The sequence below is a fragment of the Rattus norvegicus genome, chromosome 10, assembly GCF_021556685.1.
Source record: "Rattus norvegicus strain SHRSP/BbbUtx chromosome 10, alternate assembly SHRSP_T2T, whole genome shotgun sequence".
Lineage (NCBI taxonomy): Eukaryota > Metazoa > Chordata > Mammalia > Rodentia > Muridae > Rattus > Rattus norvegicus.
In genome coordinates, this window is record NC_141543.1 from 106,765,608 (window position 1) to 106,781,765 (window position 16,158).

The 16,158-nt window shown below is 53.9% G+C and overlaps 1 protein-coding gene across 7 annotated transcripts in view; it reads left to right on the forward strand.

Annotated features, from left to right (window-relative positions):
* The window catches only part of Slc38a12 (solute carrier family 38 member 12), a 58,706-nt gene that overhangs the window by 24,055 nt on the left and 18,493 nt on the right, over positions 1 to 16,158 (forward strand).

Sequence of the window (16,158 nt, forward strand, 5' to 3'; positions counted from 1 at the left end):
GGGGCAAGGAATATGTGTACGTGTGAGTGCACGTGGCTGTGGATTGCAGAAGGAGACGCTGGACACCCTGGAGCTGAAGTCACAGGGTTGTAAGCCACCCAGTGCGGGCGTTAGGAGCCCAACTCTGATCCTCTGCAAAAGCAAAACACGTTCCTAACCACTGAGCCATCTCTGCAGCCTGGTTCTGCAGGGCGTATTCCTATGTCGTCCACACTGGCTTTCAGTTTACTACGTAGCCCAGGTTAGCTTGAACCTGTGATCTTCTTGCCTGCACTTACCAAGTGCTAGTATTGAAAGCCATGACACCCACCTTCTATTTTTCTAAGGGAATATCCTAATTGGTGACTTCGGGTGGGTCCCTAACCCTCACACACACACCATCTTTATGTTGTAGGGAGGAGAAGACTGCAGTTGTTAGACTTACCAAACCCTACGAGCTAGGATGATAACCTACACCAAATTACTCTTTTCAGGTTTGCTCCTTCTGCCCTAGAGATTAGGCCATGACACCCACCAGCCCTGCTGGCTTGGGACAGTTCCTCTGAGCAGTGCTCACTCTCTGTTACAGAATGCAGTGCTATAAGCAGAACTCTCCCACATCCTGGCCGTCCTAGTCAGGGCTACTGCTACTGTCAGCAGCTTGGAGAGAAAAGGGTTTATCCAGTCCATCCAGGGAAGCCAAGGTAGGAACTCACACAGGGCAGGAACCCGGAGGCAGGAGCTGATACAGAGGCCATAGAGGGGCGCTGCTGACTGGCTTGCTCCCATGGCTTGCTCAGCCAGCTTCCTTATAGAACCCAGGACAGCAGCCCAGGGATGGCCCCACCCACAATGGCTAATTAAGAAAATGCCCTCCAGGCCTGCCTACAGCCTGATCTTAGGGAAGCAGTTTTTCATTTGAGGCTCTCTCTTCCCTCGCATGACTCTAGCTTGGGTCCGGTTGGCATAAAATCGTCCAGCCCAGTGGCCCTGGGAGCAGCAGCGATTCCTTAGTGAGGAGAAGCTCTTAACTCTAAAGCAGTAAGCGTGTTCCTCCCTGTAGCTGTGTCTCAGCACCGGCCCTGCACGCTGTCCCCAAAGCAATCCAGGCGCACACACAGGAGCTGGCCCTGCAGAGGCAGAAGGAGCCATAGAACCCCAGGGGGGTTACAGGCAGCAGAAAGCTGTGTGGTGCACAAGTGTGAAGGACGGGATGCAGAGCTGAACAATTAGGTGCATATTAATGATGCCGTGTGACTAGTGGGCAGGAGCTGAGAGGATGGAGGGACGTCTTAAGCCTTCAAGCACAGAAGAAAGTACCACCTAGGAAAGACGCCCAGGGTGTTGCTCAGCAGGTGCTGTGGGAGCGTGAATCTAAGTCAGGCTCACAAGCCGCCCCGGCTCTTCCGTTCAGCCTGTGGCAGTAGCTTACTTGGGCATGGATCAAAAAATGGTTCCGAGAAGTCTTGTTGGGGCCAGGGCCCTGGGCCCAGGGCTCGGAGGTCCTGACACCTCATGGTAGCCACGTAGCCCCACACCACTGACACAGAGGCTGTGTTTCCCCAACCGCAGCAGCGGGTAAACCCTCTAAGAAGACTGCCCCTTCCCCAAATCACGGATGAGGGCCTTGATGGTGCTTCTCAGTGCCTGGTCCCTGGCCCAATGGCCAACGTGCCCTTTATCAAAAATATGAGCTGTCGGGAGAGGCAAGCAGAAGGCAAGACGGCTTGGTAGGTAAAGATGTTTGCCATGGAAGTCTAGTGACCTGGGTGAAAGCAGAGAAACGACTCCAGAGTGCTCCTCTGACCTCCACGCACATGCTATGGCGTGCGCACGTAGACACTCATAAGTTTTCGTAATTAGTATGGGCTTGGCACTCCATGCTAGGAACAGAACGCTCGCCTAGCTTGCAGAAGGCCCTAAGCCTTGTCAGACTAACCTGGCAGATGCCTAGGTCTCATGAAGAAAGCCCAGGAATCCGAGTTTCACACTGATCACCTTGTCAGCACACAGGCCATGCTGGTCTTCCTCATGGACCTGCTTCCCAAGTACTGCTATGGAAGGGGTGCTCAGGGGTCTTCCAGCAAAAGGAGAATGGTGAGAGCATCCATAGATCCCCAGCCTGGGGTCACTAGTGACACCCCGAAATGTCACTAACAGTGCTTCTGTTAATACCCACAAGGAGCAGTATCAGACCGTGCACACAGGCTGTCTCGGACTTTGCCTACGTTCATGGGCATGAGTCTGCCGAAGGTTGCCATGTTACCTGAGAGCAATAGGCGCCTTCCATGTTCCTACCAGGCAGGCGCTCTGAGCTTCCTCCAGACCTACTGCATGGAAGCTGCGGATCCCACGGTTTTCCAGGCCCCCAAGGAGGGCACCTCCCACTGACAGGCCACTGGGGAGGAAGTTGGGTTGCTAGTGTGATACCTCATCCCCAGCTCAGCAGAGCGCACTCAGCAGACACTTGATGTGCTGCCTCCCTCCCTCCCTCCCTCCTTGCCTCCAAGGTTACTCAGTTCCCGGTCAGACATCAGCAGGGGAAAAGAGGTGAAACCAGCTTGGCCTGTGTGTTCCTCTCTGCAGGGCTCCCATACCCTGGGCACTTTGACTTCCCTCTCTCCCTCCCTCCTTCCCTCCAGAGCCTCCCTTGTTCCCTCCTCCATCTCTCTCACCAGGAGAGTATAACTAGGGAGGGAGAGTACTGAGAGCCTCTCAAGTGGTCACCTGACACTTCTTGTGGAGCTCGGCATCAGACAGTGTGGCAGCTGCAGGAGATCAAGGGCCAGACCCCAGGCCCAAGAGTTCTGGGATTCCAGTTGGCCCTGGAGATGCGAACAGCCACATACCTGAATTGCCTACCACCAGTTTTACCTAAGCAGGGTTCATCCTGACAGAATCAGGTAGCTGTAGCGTATGGGCTTTTTGCCACAGGAGCTGGGGGCTGGATTGATGCCCCCAGGGGTCCCCACGCCCTCATCACTCATACATAGCCTGCCTTCGGAGTCTCTGGTTCTTTGAAGCTGTCAGAACCAAGATGACCTTCGGAACAGCTCCTGCTGCTGCTTCAACCCACAGTGGTAGGGGCCAGCTTTCTCCTGACATCCGAAGTTGACATGTTCCAGCTGGGGATTTAGTAGTTAGAGGGACAATAACCCAAGTCTGTAAAGTGCTCAACAAGCTTTGGGGTTCGTACCCATCAGCTTGGCCCCAAAGAGCCAAAACATAAGCACACTGCTCTCCATAGAGCTTCTAAATCCTACCCCCCTGCACCAAACCCATCCTCCTTAGCTTTAGTTCTGATCCCGTGATTAAAAACACCTAGTCAAAGAGCAATTTAGAGAGCTGGGCATAGTGACATGCGCCTTTAATCCCAGCATTCAGAAGGCAGAGGCAGGAGGATCTCTGTAAAGCCAGCCTGGTCTACAAAGTGAGTTCTGGGACAGCTAGGGCTATGTAGAGAGATCCTGCCTCAGAAAACAAAAACTTGAAAAAGCGGCTTGGGGAGAAAGGGTTTATTCAACTTACAGTTCCAGGTCATGGCCCATCATTGCAGGAAAGTCAAAACAGGAACCTGAAGTAGCTGGTCACATCCACAGTCAAGAGCAGAGAGAGGATGAATGCATGCATGACTGTTCGTGTTTGACTCACCTCCTTCATTTTCCCAGTCCAGGACCCCTGCCTAGGGAATGGTGCCGCCCACATTGGGCCAGGTCTTTCCATATCAACATTATTAAGACAGCAATTCACAGCCATGCCCATAGGCCAAATTGATGTAGGCAACCCCTCACTGAGACTTTCTTCTCAGGGAGTTTTAGATTGTATGGAGTTAACAATTAAACTGTTGCATCTCCTAGTCCTGTCCTCTCGCTGTGGGGGTATCTACAGAGCCTGTACTAGGCTGTGTATGTTGTATGGCTGTGCCCTGCCTAGGCTCCTAGGAAGGCTTGTCAGCACTCCTCTGTCCCTGTGAAACAAGTGAATAGCCTTGTTCTGCCTGCATCCTTCATAGCACACATGAACTTTAAACTCATTAGAGCTGGGAAGGCTGGCACATGCCTCATTCCAGCACTCAGGGAGGCAGAGCCAGGAGGATCTTGGTGAGTTCCAAGCCAGCCTGGTCTGCATAGCAATCCACTTGGGTCTGTTTAGCCCCTTCCATCACGTTCCACCCTCCTGATCAGCATCCTCCAAGGATTCTGGGAACCTTAGCGCTCTGAGCCCTTGCCATGGCTTGGCTTCACTCCCCAGGCTCCCGAGCCCCTTATCATGCATGGACTCAGGGGTCCTCTGGGCCTGCTGGATCCTTAAGACTGGTACCTTTGAATAGCCAATGAACCCAACTCCATATGTACTGCTGGCTCCTCCTTTCCCCAAGGGATAGAATCCTCTGGTCCCCACTGCCAGGACAGGGACTTCCTCGGCAGGGGCCAGAGAATCTCTGGGGGAGCAGTTAAAAGCTGTCCACATGTCTGGAAGTTGCAGGTCCCACTCGTGCTCCCCTGCCAGCCCCGCTTTTGCCCCTGACCCGTCAACGGGGAGCACAGCTGCCTCCAAAGTCAGTTCTGTTTCTCTAGGCAGAGCTCTTGGCCTCCGCCGCCACGGCAATATGTATATGCATGCCCATGTGCGTACGCACAGGCATGCATGCCAGCAGCCTACCCTGCCATAACTCCCCACGTAACCTCACAGAGCCTTCCTAGTCCCATCTGTTTGCCCGGGCCTGGTGTTGCCGGATCCCACCTCACTCTGTCTCGCTTGTGAGCAGACAGCCATTCATTAAAACCCCCGATGACTTATAGTCATTAAGCGAATGACTGTGTGGGTTTTCTACAATATTTATCTTTCCCCCCAAACCACAAAGGTTGTAGCTCTGGCATCAGATTCTTGGAGCTCTGCCCACCGCTGGGTGCCATCTGGCCTGTCAGCTGAGAAAGACCACACAGGCACATAGGCATGTCCCCAAATGCCAGGGCCAGAAAAACAATGACTGTGCCAGGCTAAGGGCATCCCACCCGCCCAGTCCTCCAGCCCGAAGGGAGCCAGGAAGTCTGAGGAGATGAGAGAGGGCCTAGGGAAGAACCGACCCTTGTGGGAGGCACCTGAGTGTTCTGAACAGGAAATAGGCTTTGGATACAGATGACCTGGGCGCCAGTCCCAGCCTCAGCTAAGTAATTGAGATTTGGGACAAAGCTCTTAATCCCTCTCAACACCTGTTTTCTGAGGCAGAAACAGTCCCCAGGGTTAGAAAGAGGTCCCACCCGGGAGGCCTCCAAAGCTCTGGTTCACCTGCCAGCTCTCAAAGCCCTTCCTCCCAACTCCCAGCGCAAGCCTCTCTGGAGTAACAGGCGGCAGCCGCACTTGAGTCTCATCCCTGAGAGCTCATCTGGGAGGCTCTGGGCAGAGAGTGAGAAGCGTTCTTCTTTGGCTGGTGACAGCAGCTCTCAGAATGCAGCCCCAGAACCACCTCCCTTCCTAGCCACCAGGGACGCTGCCTGTACCAAGTGTCAAGTGCCTTGTCCTGGTTTTAAAGGCCAGGCCAGGTGGGTTGGTGGTGTGACACCGAGTCAGCTGCCAGGGGCTCTGGTCTGTGTTCTGGGCAGACATGGGCCCTTCTGAGGGGAGAGATGGCGTGTGGCATTTCCAGACCATCAGCTTGCTGTTGGAGGCGCCCCTCACGTTGTTTGGGGTGACTTTCTTCCTCTTTCCCACTTTTCCCCTCATGTAGAGGTCAGGGAGACTTGGACCTGTCTACAGAGAAACTTCCAGAAGCAACTGGAAAGCAGTTCTTAGGGTCACTTTTGACCTCGCCCGGTCCCTGTCCTTTCAATTTGTTTTTATTTTAAGTGTGTGTGTGTGTGTGTGTGTGTGTGTGTGTGTGTGTGTGTGAGAGAGAGAGAGAGAGAGAGAGAGAGAGAGAGAGAGAGAGAGAGAGAGAGAGAGCTAGAGCAAGCCCTGGGGTTGGTTTGATTTGCGTCCAAGGGCATCAGTGAAGATCCACCACAAGTCTAAAGTCAGGAGGTCGGCACCTCACCTAAGTAGTCCTGGAAGTGATCAGAAGTGACTCAGAAAGTGAGCCTCGTGTGTTTCTCCTCCTCTTTATATACCGTTGTCTGTCAGAAGGGGAGACAGGCCGGGGGGGGGGGGGTTCAGCAGGCCCAGGCACTTGCTATACAAGGCTGCAACCTGAGCTTGGTCCCCAGGACCCAGGTAAAGGAAGAAGGAAAGAACTAATTCCGCAGTTTCACCCTCTGACCTCTACACCTGTGACACGGCACCAAAGCAAATAAACAATTAAGTAAATAAAATTCCGTGGTGAGCAGCGGGCTGGAGAAATAAATCAGCAGTCGAGAGCCTTGCTGTCCCTGCAGAGGATCTGAGTTTGATCCCAGCACTCCCGTCAGGTGGCGCTCAACCACGTAACTCCAGCTCTGGGTATCGATACCTCTGGCCTCCACGGGCACTTGCACATGTTGCACACACACACACACACACACACACACACACACACACACACACACAATTAAAAGTAATAAAAACAAATCACAAGGAACAGGAACAGAAAGTTTGATAAGGGACCTGGGGCGAGACAAACGTTCAAAAGTGACCCTAAGAACTGCTCTCCAGTTGCTTCCGGAAGTTTCCCCGTGGACAGGTCCACGTATTCAAGGAGGCAGAGGCCATGAAGGAGTTGCTCATGAGGTCCCCACGGTCCATAGCTCCTCAGACAAAGCAGGCTCCCCAGGTTCAGGACAGGATGAGATTTCCACCATCTTAGAGGTTGCCCTGGCTTCTGCACGTGGCTGTTCTGAATCCGTACTTCAAGCAGGTTACCAGCATCCTCCTTAACCTTAGCTACCCAACCGAAGCCACACGACCCTCCTGACCAGCTCCTGATTGGTAGACTACTGCCTGGCAGTGATAGGAGGCCCCGTTGTCCATCCCCTAACCCTGTTCTACATCTCAGTGGCTGCTTCCTTCTCCTGAACTTCTCATCTTTCCCCCCATGATTGCTGCCTCTTAGGCTTCAGCGTCTTCCAGCAGCTACGGGCGGGCGTCTGGCCTCTCCGCTCTCCAAGCCAGAGTGGGTTGAATGTTGCTGCAGCAGGGGAGGTTTTCTGCTAAAGGGCGTGGCAGGATTTGACTCCTGGTGTTCAGGCGGCACAGGATGCCCGTGCCTGTTCCGAATGGCCTGGGCACCAGCTCCTTCTCCTTACCATCAGTCCATTCTGCATGCATCCTTCACAACACCGGCTAGGATAGGGCAGGCTAGAAGCAGACACTGAAACATAACCTCTGTCCAGTAGTGTGTCCTGCCAGGCGTTAGAGAGATGCCCGTCACTGCCAGGGAGGGGTCGGTGTACTGAGAGAGTTGCTCCAACCTCCTCCACCTGCCTCTTTTTCCCCCCCACCACGGAAACTAAAGGGTCAGTGAGGAAGCGCTTACAGCGTCTCCACTGTGGCCTGGACATGCTGAGCCCTGTTCTGGCATGGGTGGTTTCTTCCGTCCTCTAGCTCCTCCCACCACCACTGGGCTGATCCTTATCAGGGTCACAGTTCATCCGCTGTCCCAGGAAAGGTCACTTCTGGCTCGGTATGAAAAAAGCCCTCCTCTCCACGACATAATAGCTCTCCTCCTAGAATTTCAGCAAGTGCGTCCTGACAGCAACTGACTGGGGCTTGGCACACGTGCGTTTTCAACAGAGTTCCCAGTATAACGTCTGTTCCTTCCTTGCCGGTCATCTTCCGCTGCATGGTGGTTGGTCCTCTCCTGTATGATCAGAAGTACTTGAACTCTCACGAATATTTGGACGATTACTAAACTCACATAGGCAATAAAAATAAAATAGCACGTGGTGAGGGAAAGTGTGTGTAGCCACAGTCCCAGCTACCCAAGAGGCCACAGCAGGAAGATCACTTAACACAAAGAGAGGCATAGCAAGATTCCATCTCAGAGGGACAGAGAGGAACATGTTGGCAGAACCCTCTGCGTGCAGCAGGTGTTGGCAGCACCATAGTCCCGCACCTTGGATGTTTGGAGAGTGGATGTGTCCTACTCAGGGTTCTTCTTGCTATGATACAACACCGGGCCAAGGTAGCCTGCTTTCTTATAGAACTAAGCCCAGGATGGCACCACACATAATGGGCTGGGTCCTCCCCATCAATCACTAACTAAGAAAACGCCCCACAGCTGGATCTCATGGAGGCATCTTCTCAATGGAGGGTCCCTCCTTTCAGATAACTCGAGCTTGTGTCAAGTTGACCTAAAACTATCCAGCACAATTGACCTTTGTCAACTCGCCACACAAACACATCACTGACAAGCCATAACCTTTCCTTTCTTATTCTTCCCCAAGATTAGTATCAACGTTATAAAATAAACACTTCCAAATCCTAAAAGTCCCACAAGTCTTTAAATGTTTAAATATTTAAAAATTCAGCCTCTCTAATATCCAAAGTCTTTCAACTGTAGGCTCCTGTCAAATCAAAAATAAGTCCTGGGCTGGAGAGATGGCTCAGCGGTTAAGAGCACTGACTGCTCTTCCAGAGGTCCTGAGTTCAAATCCCAGTAACCACATGGTGGCTCACAACCATCTGTCATGGGATCAGATGCCCTCTTCTGGTGTGTCTGAAGACAGTGGCAGTGTATTTAGTGTCATACCTACAAGAAATAAATAAAATTTAAAAAAAAATTCTTTCTTACTTGAAGAGGAAGAAACAGGGCACAGTCACAGTGTGAGCACAGCAAACCCAAACTCCCACAGATAAACAATTTAACGTCCAATGTCTGGGATTCCCTCGGGCTCTTCTGAGCTCCTCCAAGTGGCTTGGGTCACTTCAGCTCTTGCCCCGCAGCACACACAGCCGCTCTTCCAGGCTCCAGCTGGCTCCACTCCACTGCTGCTGGGGCTCTTGGTGGTCATCCCGTGACACTGGCTTCCCCAAACTGTTGGGGTCACTTGCTGCAACCGGGTTATACCTTAACCGTTAGCCTTTCCCGGGCTCTTTTCGGGACCCTGGCCCTGTCACGCAGTGCCAAACCTCAGCTGCTCTCCATGACCCCTTCCTGCCTTCAAAACTCATCACACAAATGCCTCGGTAGAGCCTTTGCTGCTTCTCTCTGAGACTTCCCAAGCCAGCCCAGCCACCCCCACCCCCACCCCCACCCCCACCCCCACCCCGTCTTTCTGCATCTTTCTCCTCATCATTGTCTCCAGCGCTCCCACAGGAGCTTGCTAAGCCTCGAACACTCGACGGCCTTCTTTTGTCTAATGTTTCAAAGCCTTTCCACAGCCCTCCCAAAACAACCTGGTCAGGTGTGCCAGAGCAATCCTGCACTACCCTGGTACCAACCTCTGCCCTAGTTAGGGTCGCTGCTGCTGTGCTGAAACACGGTGACCAAGGCCGTTTGGGGAGGAAAGGGTTTATTTCAGTTTACACATCCAGGTGAGGGTCCATCGCTTAGGGAGGGCAGGGCAGGAACCTGCAGGCAGGAGCTGATGCAGAGGCCATAGAGGGGTGCTGCTGACTGGCTTGCTCCCTGTGGCTTGCTAAGGCTGCTCTCTCACAGGACGGCCCCGCTCACAGTGGGCCGGGCCCTCCCCCATCCACCAGTAATTGAGAACTGCCCTATGATGTACTTTGAGAAGCTGGGTGACCGCACAGAGCTGCCTCAGCAAGGACGTCCGTACTGGACCCGTACACCACCCCAGCCATCTGAACTCAGTGCCCCTTTGTGCCCCGACTCAGAGCCCACCTGCCTGCCTGTTGTAGACAAAGCCCCAGAAGTTGCGACTCAGTTAGGCAAAGAAACGCTCACAGCCACTCGAGAAGTAAAAATAGAACCCTCGAGCATTTCTTCACTACGTGTCAAGGACGCCGTTGCAGGTTCAGTCAGGGATGGGCTCGTGCCAAGATGCTATTAACCCCAATTAGCTTTTAACCCCGAGCACTCAACAGGAGCAGCCCCACGAGCTTGGCACCCCTCCCTTTCTCATCTGAGATACCCTCCAGGATCAATCCAGACAGCTCAGCTGTGCACTTGGCGCGAGGCCATCGCCACTTGAACCCACTCCTCCCAGCCTTAGATGCTCTTATGCCCGTGAATTCTGCCCTCAGCCCTTGCAGATCCTGTGTGTTTAGGAAAGCCCTGACACTGCAGTTCCTAAGAAGTTCCTTTATCACCCTCGCCAAGTTACCAGGGAAAGCTAAGATACCAACCAGCCCTACAGCAACAAGGCTGGGCATAGAGCCGGTCGGTCTTTTGTGTTGAGATCCCAGGAGCAGAAAGGCGGAATGGAAAGCACTGGGACCCTGAAAGCTCTAATCCCCCTTCTGCCAGAACTCACCTTTAGAGGCATGTAAGTAAACAGGCACTTGACGCCCACTTGGTGAAGAGGTTGCTCAATGCCCCATGTCAGGGCACATAATGGCCTGCAGGGTCCCTGTCCTGAGCCTTCTGTGGGAATGCAGGATACCGTGTGAACATGCCATGCCGGAATTTCCTGTACCGTCTGTCATGTGCACCCACAGAGATGGCAGGGATGGGAAGGACCCTCCCCGGCTGGACAGACAGCGGCTGACTCCTGCCTCCATGAGTGTTTCCCACCGTCTCCTTGCCAGAGTCGAAGCTCTAAATCAGAAGCTGCAGGCCGCCCCTCCTCCTCTCAGCAAAGGAAAGATGTCAAGCAGGCTTTAGGGGTTGCCTTTTGTTCAGGAAGAGCTGATGGCTGGGCTTGTGACTGGGAATCAATCCTTCCAAGAAGTAGGTGCTTGATAAAGACCACGACCCCTTTGGAAGCTTTAGTTCTCTAGGGTTTCAGAGATGTCACCTCTTCTCGGGACCACTGTAGAATACCATTTGGTGACTCTGCTGTTTAGGGATCCTTTTAACTGGTGGGGGCTGTGTGGGGTTCTGTGGGTGGCAAGAGCCAAGTCCTAGGCTCCTCCCCTTCATACCCTGACCTTTGCCTCAGTTCTGAGATGGAACCCAGGGCCTTGCAAACACATTCCCGTTGAGCCACACCTCCCAGCACTCCACGCCAAACCATTTTGGGAAAGAGATTCGTCTCCCCAGCACGGTGATTGTTTATTTCAGCAGAGCAGGTGTACTTCTGCATAGCTGCGTGACAGGAAGGCAACAGGGCGGGGATGGGGTTACAAAGCAAATCAGCAAAGCCAGGGCTGCCTCTTCGCCTGTACAATGGTGGCACCTCCTCCCAGGTACTTCACCAAGCCCGGCACAGTCCACAGATACTCATTCGTGCCTAATAGTGTCAAGTGTGCGGTCCTCTCCAGACGTCAGACAAGCTAGGATCTGGCCCTGGCCCTCAGCATACTGACTCCTACTGGGGATGCAGGAGCCCTGTTCCCTGCAGGACGGAAGTCATGCGGTGCCACCGGAGCACTGTTGATGTAGTCACAAGCCCCAGAGAAGCCTGAAGGAACCGCAGAGGAGGCTGGCATTCGAATGAGCTTCGAAGGTGGGGGCCAGAGAAAGGAGGTTCTCTGCCATCGGGAGGGTCCAGAGGGCACAGGCATGAAGGTAGAAGTTAGCTTGGTGGAGCACAGGAGAGGGCAGAGGAAAGGAGGCTCCTGCAAGATGAACACACGGAACTGGGTCTGCAGAGAAAGCCGGACTGTGTCAGGAGATGTCGGCAACTCTCTTCCTCTGCCTCTGAACCTCCCCACCCAGTCCCTCCGTCTCCTCGGCCAGATGCGGGGTCACCGCCTGTTCCGACGACCTTGGCAGTGAGGAAAGCGACACACGTGGGCGCTCGGCAGATGTGAAGGCGCCTATAGCCCTGAGCAGCGACGTCATCACAGGGTGACTTTGACAGAGGCGGAGTGGTGAAAACAGGGACCAGGAGGCTGAGGCTGTGACAGGTTTCTGCCTGGCTGTGGGACCCGAGAGGTTCTGCAAGCTCTCATGGAAGAGGCAATTCGTGATTGACACCAACTGTGTGTTTTGTTTGTTTCTCTGGCCAGGGAGATTTGGGGACAGGGGAAGTAGGTACCACAGCACGTAGCTGGTACAACAGTGTAGGATGCCACTGGTGTGTTCCCTTCTCAACAGCAGACAGAGCGCCCTGTTCTCAAGACTAGGTTGAGCCTCTCTTCAGTGCATGCCAAGTGTGGTGAGATCTGGTCAGAGGGGAGCACAGCCCAGCCACAGCAGCAGCGTTCTTGATTTAAAGATCCACTTGTCAGCAGCGCGGTATTTTACACACACACACACACACACACACACACACACACACACACACACACCCGCTGCGCCAGAGCTGTCACCTGAGGCAGGATCACTGCAAGAGGAAATGAAAGTGCTAGGCACATTCACACCACCACTGGAGGCTCCAGGGATAGCCATGGTTCTCAACCTGTGGGTCTCGACCCCCTTTCAAGGGTTAAATGATGTTTTTGTTGGAAAATACAGATGTTTGCATTACGATGCATAACAGTAGCAAAATTTCAGTTATGAAGTAGCAATGAAGATAATTTTGTGGTTGGGGGGGGGGGGTCACCACAACAGGAAGAACTCTGTTAAAGGGCCATGGTGTTAAGAAGGCAGAGAACTTCTGGCCTCAGCACTTCTGAATTCAACAAAACTCCACATTATGTGGGGGCTGGGAGCCCTCACACCCCGGCCCAACCCATATAAGGCTGTCAGTGCCTGCCCCAGGTATTCTAGTCCCTGGCCTGTGTCCAGGGGACAGGCCAGGGTGCAGGCCAGGAGCTCTCTGCCACTGAGGCCTATTTCTAACATAGGTTGGAGAAATCAGCTTCCAGTAGTCTTTCTTGGTCTGCGAGCCGGGTGTGGCTTCGCCCTGCAGGGGGCACCCTGTAGCACCCATGGGCACCTGACTGAGCTCTGTCTGGGACCCTGGCTTTGGGAAGACTGTGGCTTGGAGCTGTTTAGTTAGGGGACTTGTTATGTCAGCCTCGCTCAGGCAAGGAATCGGTTAGAGGTGGTTGGATGGGTGTCACCTGCTTGGGGACATGGGGAGGCAGACAGCCCCTGATAAACAGTAGGCTCCAGAACGTTCTGGAAAAGCAGCGGCCGAGTGCTGCCTGCAGCGCCCTGGGAACAGGAGCTGCCTCACGTCCATCAAGGCTCCAGCAAGGCTGCCACTCCACCTTTGCTACGCAGCAAAACTCACTGACCCAGAAAGAGATGCGAGCGAGCGGCCCCGTTTGCCCCCTCCCAGTCTGTCTCAGACTTTATTCCCAGAAACCAGCTTGAAGATTTCATTAGAAATCAAAGCATTTGCTGGTCCTTTTTCTTCTTCTTCTTTTTTTTTTTTAAAAGAAACACACTTGGCTGCCGTGATCAGTGTCCCCAGCTTTCTCTAATGAGGGGGTGACAAGAGTCCTTGAACAGAGACTGAGTTGGAACTGATCAATGGCATTTGGGGGTTGGAAGATTTGCTCAGGAGGCAGCTAATTTATAATGTCATATGGGCTAGACTGGAAGACCCAAGAGGATAGGCTGTCTCTTGGCTTTCTCTCTGTCTTTTCTGTAAAAGGAAAAGAGAACACACGTCATCTGGCTGGTGATCACTCCGTGGTAGACTCGGCCCTGCTAGACCCCAGCAAACCTCTCTCTTCCCCCTTCCACTTCCGTCCTGTCACTGGCATGGCCCACTCCTGCAGCTGCTTGCTTCTGGCTTGAGCTAATTTGCAAAGGACACCTGTTCATTAATTAGCCCAGCTCCAGGGCTCCTGTTTGATCTGGGCTCCCTCTGGGCAGGGGCAGCTGCTGTTTGGTGTCTCCGTGTGCTGGGCCCTGAACTTCCTCACTGTGAGGGTGGTCTGTGTTCCCGATTATGGAAAGAGAACAGCCACTGCCCAGCTGTTAGTGTCCCGGTTGGTGCTCTGTCCTACAGGACAGACCCGGTGTCTGGACTAAATATGGAACCCTGAGTAAGTGGTCCCTCATCCTCACTCTTTGTCACTCAGTTGGCCCCAGGGACCCTCTCACCTAGGAGTCCCCCCATAGGGTTTCACAAGATGGGGTATCTCGTGTCCTTGAGTCTTTACAAGTGTGCGCTGAGAATAAAGGAGGTAGATGAGGGCTCTGTGCGAGGGGTCCCTGGAGAGTGACCCTGCCCTCCAGAACAGTCCCACTCCTTCACACTGTTTTTATGCAATAGAACATTCTAAAAACAAGGCTTCGTGCTCTATCTGACATCCAGCCTTCCACATGAGCCACCCCAAGATTTCTGGCTTCCGCAGCTGGGCACCATGTTTGCAGCTGGAGACACCACCAATCAGAACTGAATTTCCAGACCCCCAGGCATACCAAGAGCCCAGTTCCACAGACCAAAGTCATTTGGACACGTTTTTGTGTTTATGCATCTCCCTGTCAGCCCCTTCTCGGCTTCAAAAGAGAAAGTCATCAATGGAAAGTTTCCCTGAAGTGGTAATTTTCCTAAAGGACTTACTGACGGTGCCCCACACGGACAGGCTCGACCAGGGGTGGTGGCTGGAGTACCCATTTCTTACTGTGGTCCAGCTCTCCCGCCTGAGCTGCACAGACACCTCCCTTTGCCTTGACGGAGTCCCTTCCCCTGATTCCACTGTCCCCCAGGCCTAAACAAATGCTTCTCTATCCCCCTTTTCCTGAAGAGAAGAAGGGCTGGTCTGGAGGCCCCCAGCTGAAAGACCTCCTCAGAAATCTCCCAGCCCTAGTGACTGCCAGGGTGCCTTCACCCACCCCAGCTAATTAGAGCCTTTCTTAGGCGGCTCTGGAATCTTGTCATTCATTCTCACAGAGATAATGGACTTGGATAAGAGGTCACAGCCTCCCCCCACTTCCTGCCCTCCTTGCGGAGAGGGTGGAGTAGGCTCCCCCTCCCCCCCAGGAGCTCCCTCCTGCCTGTCACAGGAACTGTCTGGTCTGCCTCTCCCCCCAACCCCCCACTTGGCAGCCCGTGATGGAGTCACACTGCTCATACATAGGGCCAGAGCCCAGCTCCCTACAATGGGCCGCTCTCCCCGTTCTGCCAGCTCCTCGCCACCCCTCCGTATGCTGCATCTCTGGTGAGTGTCATTAGCATCCGCGTGATGAAATGGCAGCATGAACCTTAATAAGGGCTGATGTTTGCCTGCTTCCGAGTGGCAGATTGGAAATGGTACCATCTGAACTCCAGTGAGCAGCTTTTAATCCCTCTGCTTCCAGAGCAGCCAGTTTGGCATGGAGAGCACAGCCCTTCACCCACCCACCCCCAAGACACCGCTGTATCTCCATCGTGCTTTTTTTTGTAAAGGGATTACATACCCCACAGGCCAGCAGTCTAAAGCAGGGTTTGTTTGGTTTTTGTCATTGTTGTTGTTGCTGTTTTTAATTAAGCATTTTCCCTTGTTCTCCAAAGAAAAGGAAACTAAGGGGCCAGTACCACAGGCATCCAGGTCTCCAGGCAGTTCACATCCCACCCCTGACCTCTGTGTGGATGAGGATGATGCTCAAAGCACGGGAGCTGCAGGCCTGGGATAGCCTGGGTGGCAGGCCTGGGATAGCCTGGGTGGCAGGCCTGGGATAGCCTGGGTGGCAGGCCTGGGATAGCCTGGGTGGCAGGCCTGGGATAGCCTGGGTGGCAGGCCTGGGATAGCCTGGGTGGCAGGCCTGGGATAGCCTGGGTGGCAGGTGCCACCACATGTGGTTTAATGCAGTGCTGGGAACTGAACCCAGGGTGAGCCCTCAAACAGCTAGGCTGCTTCCCAACCCCACTCCCTGGTGAAGCCCTTGCTCTCAATCGGGCCGTTTTGCCTACGTGGCCCCAGCAGCCCTAGCTCTTGTCCTCTGCATTCCAACCCTTGTGGAAAGATGGCATCCTTCTCCTCTCAGCCGCCCCTGCCTGTCAGAGCCCTCATGTCCCCCATTCCTTCTGTCCCCGTGATGGTGAGGACCTAACTGGTACTCCTCACTGCCGGTTCATTCCTGACCCACACTCCTCGCAGCACAGTGCTGGGCCTGCTGCTCCCTCAGCAGTACCTACTGAAGTCAGCGGAATGGATTGGGTGGAGGTCCCAGAAGGAAGCCTGGGCCTTGCGTAGACAAAGCAGTGACATCTGAGCAGGAAGCTCTGCCTCCCTCATCCTGCCCAGCCCCTGTATTCATCTTCAGTGATGCTGACGGCCTGGGGAAGTGCTGTCAGGGTGCCCAACCCAAGCGTTCAC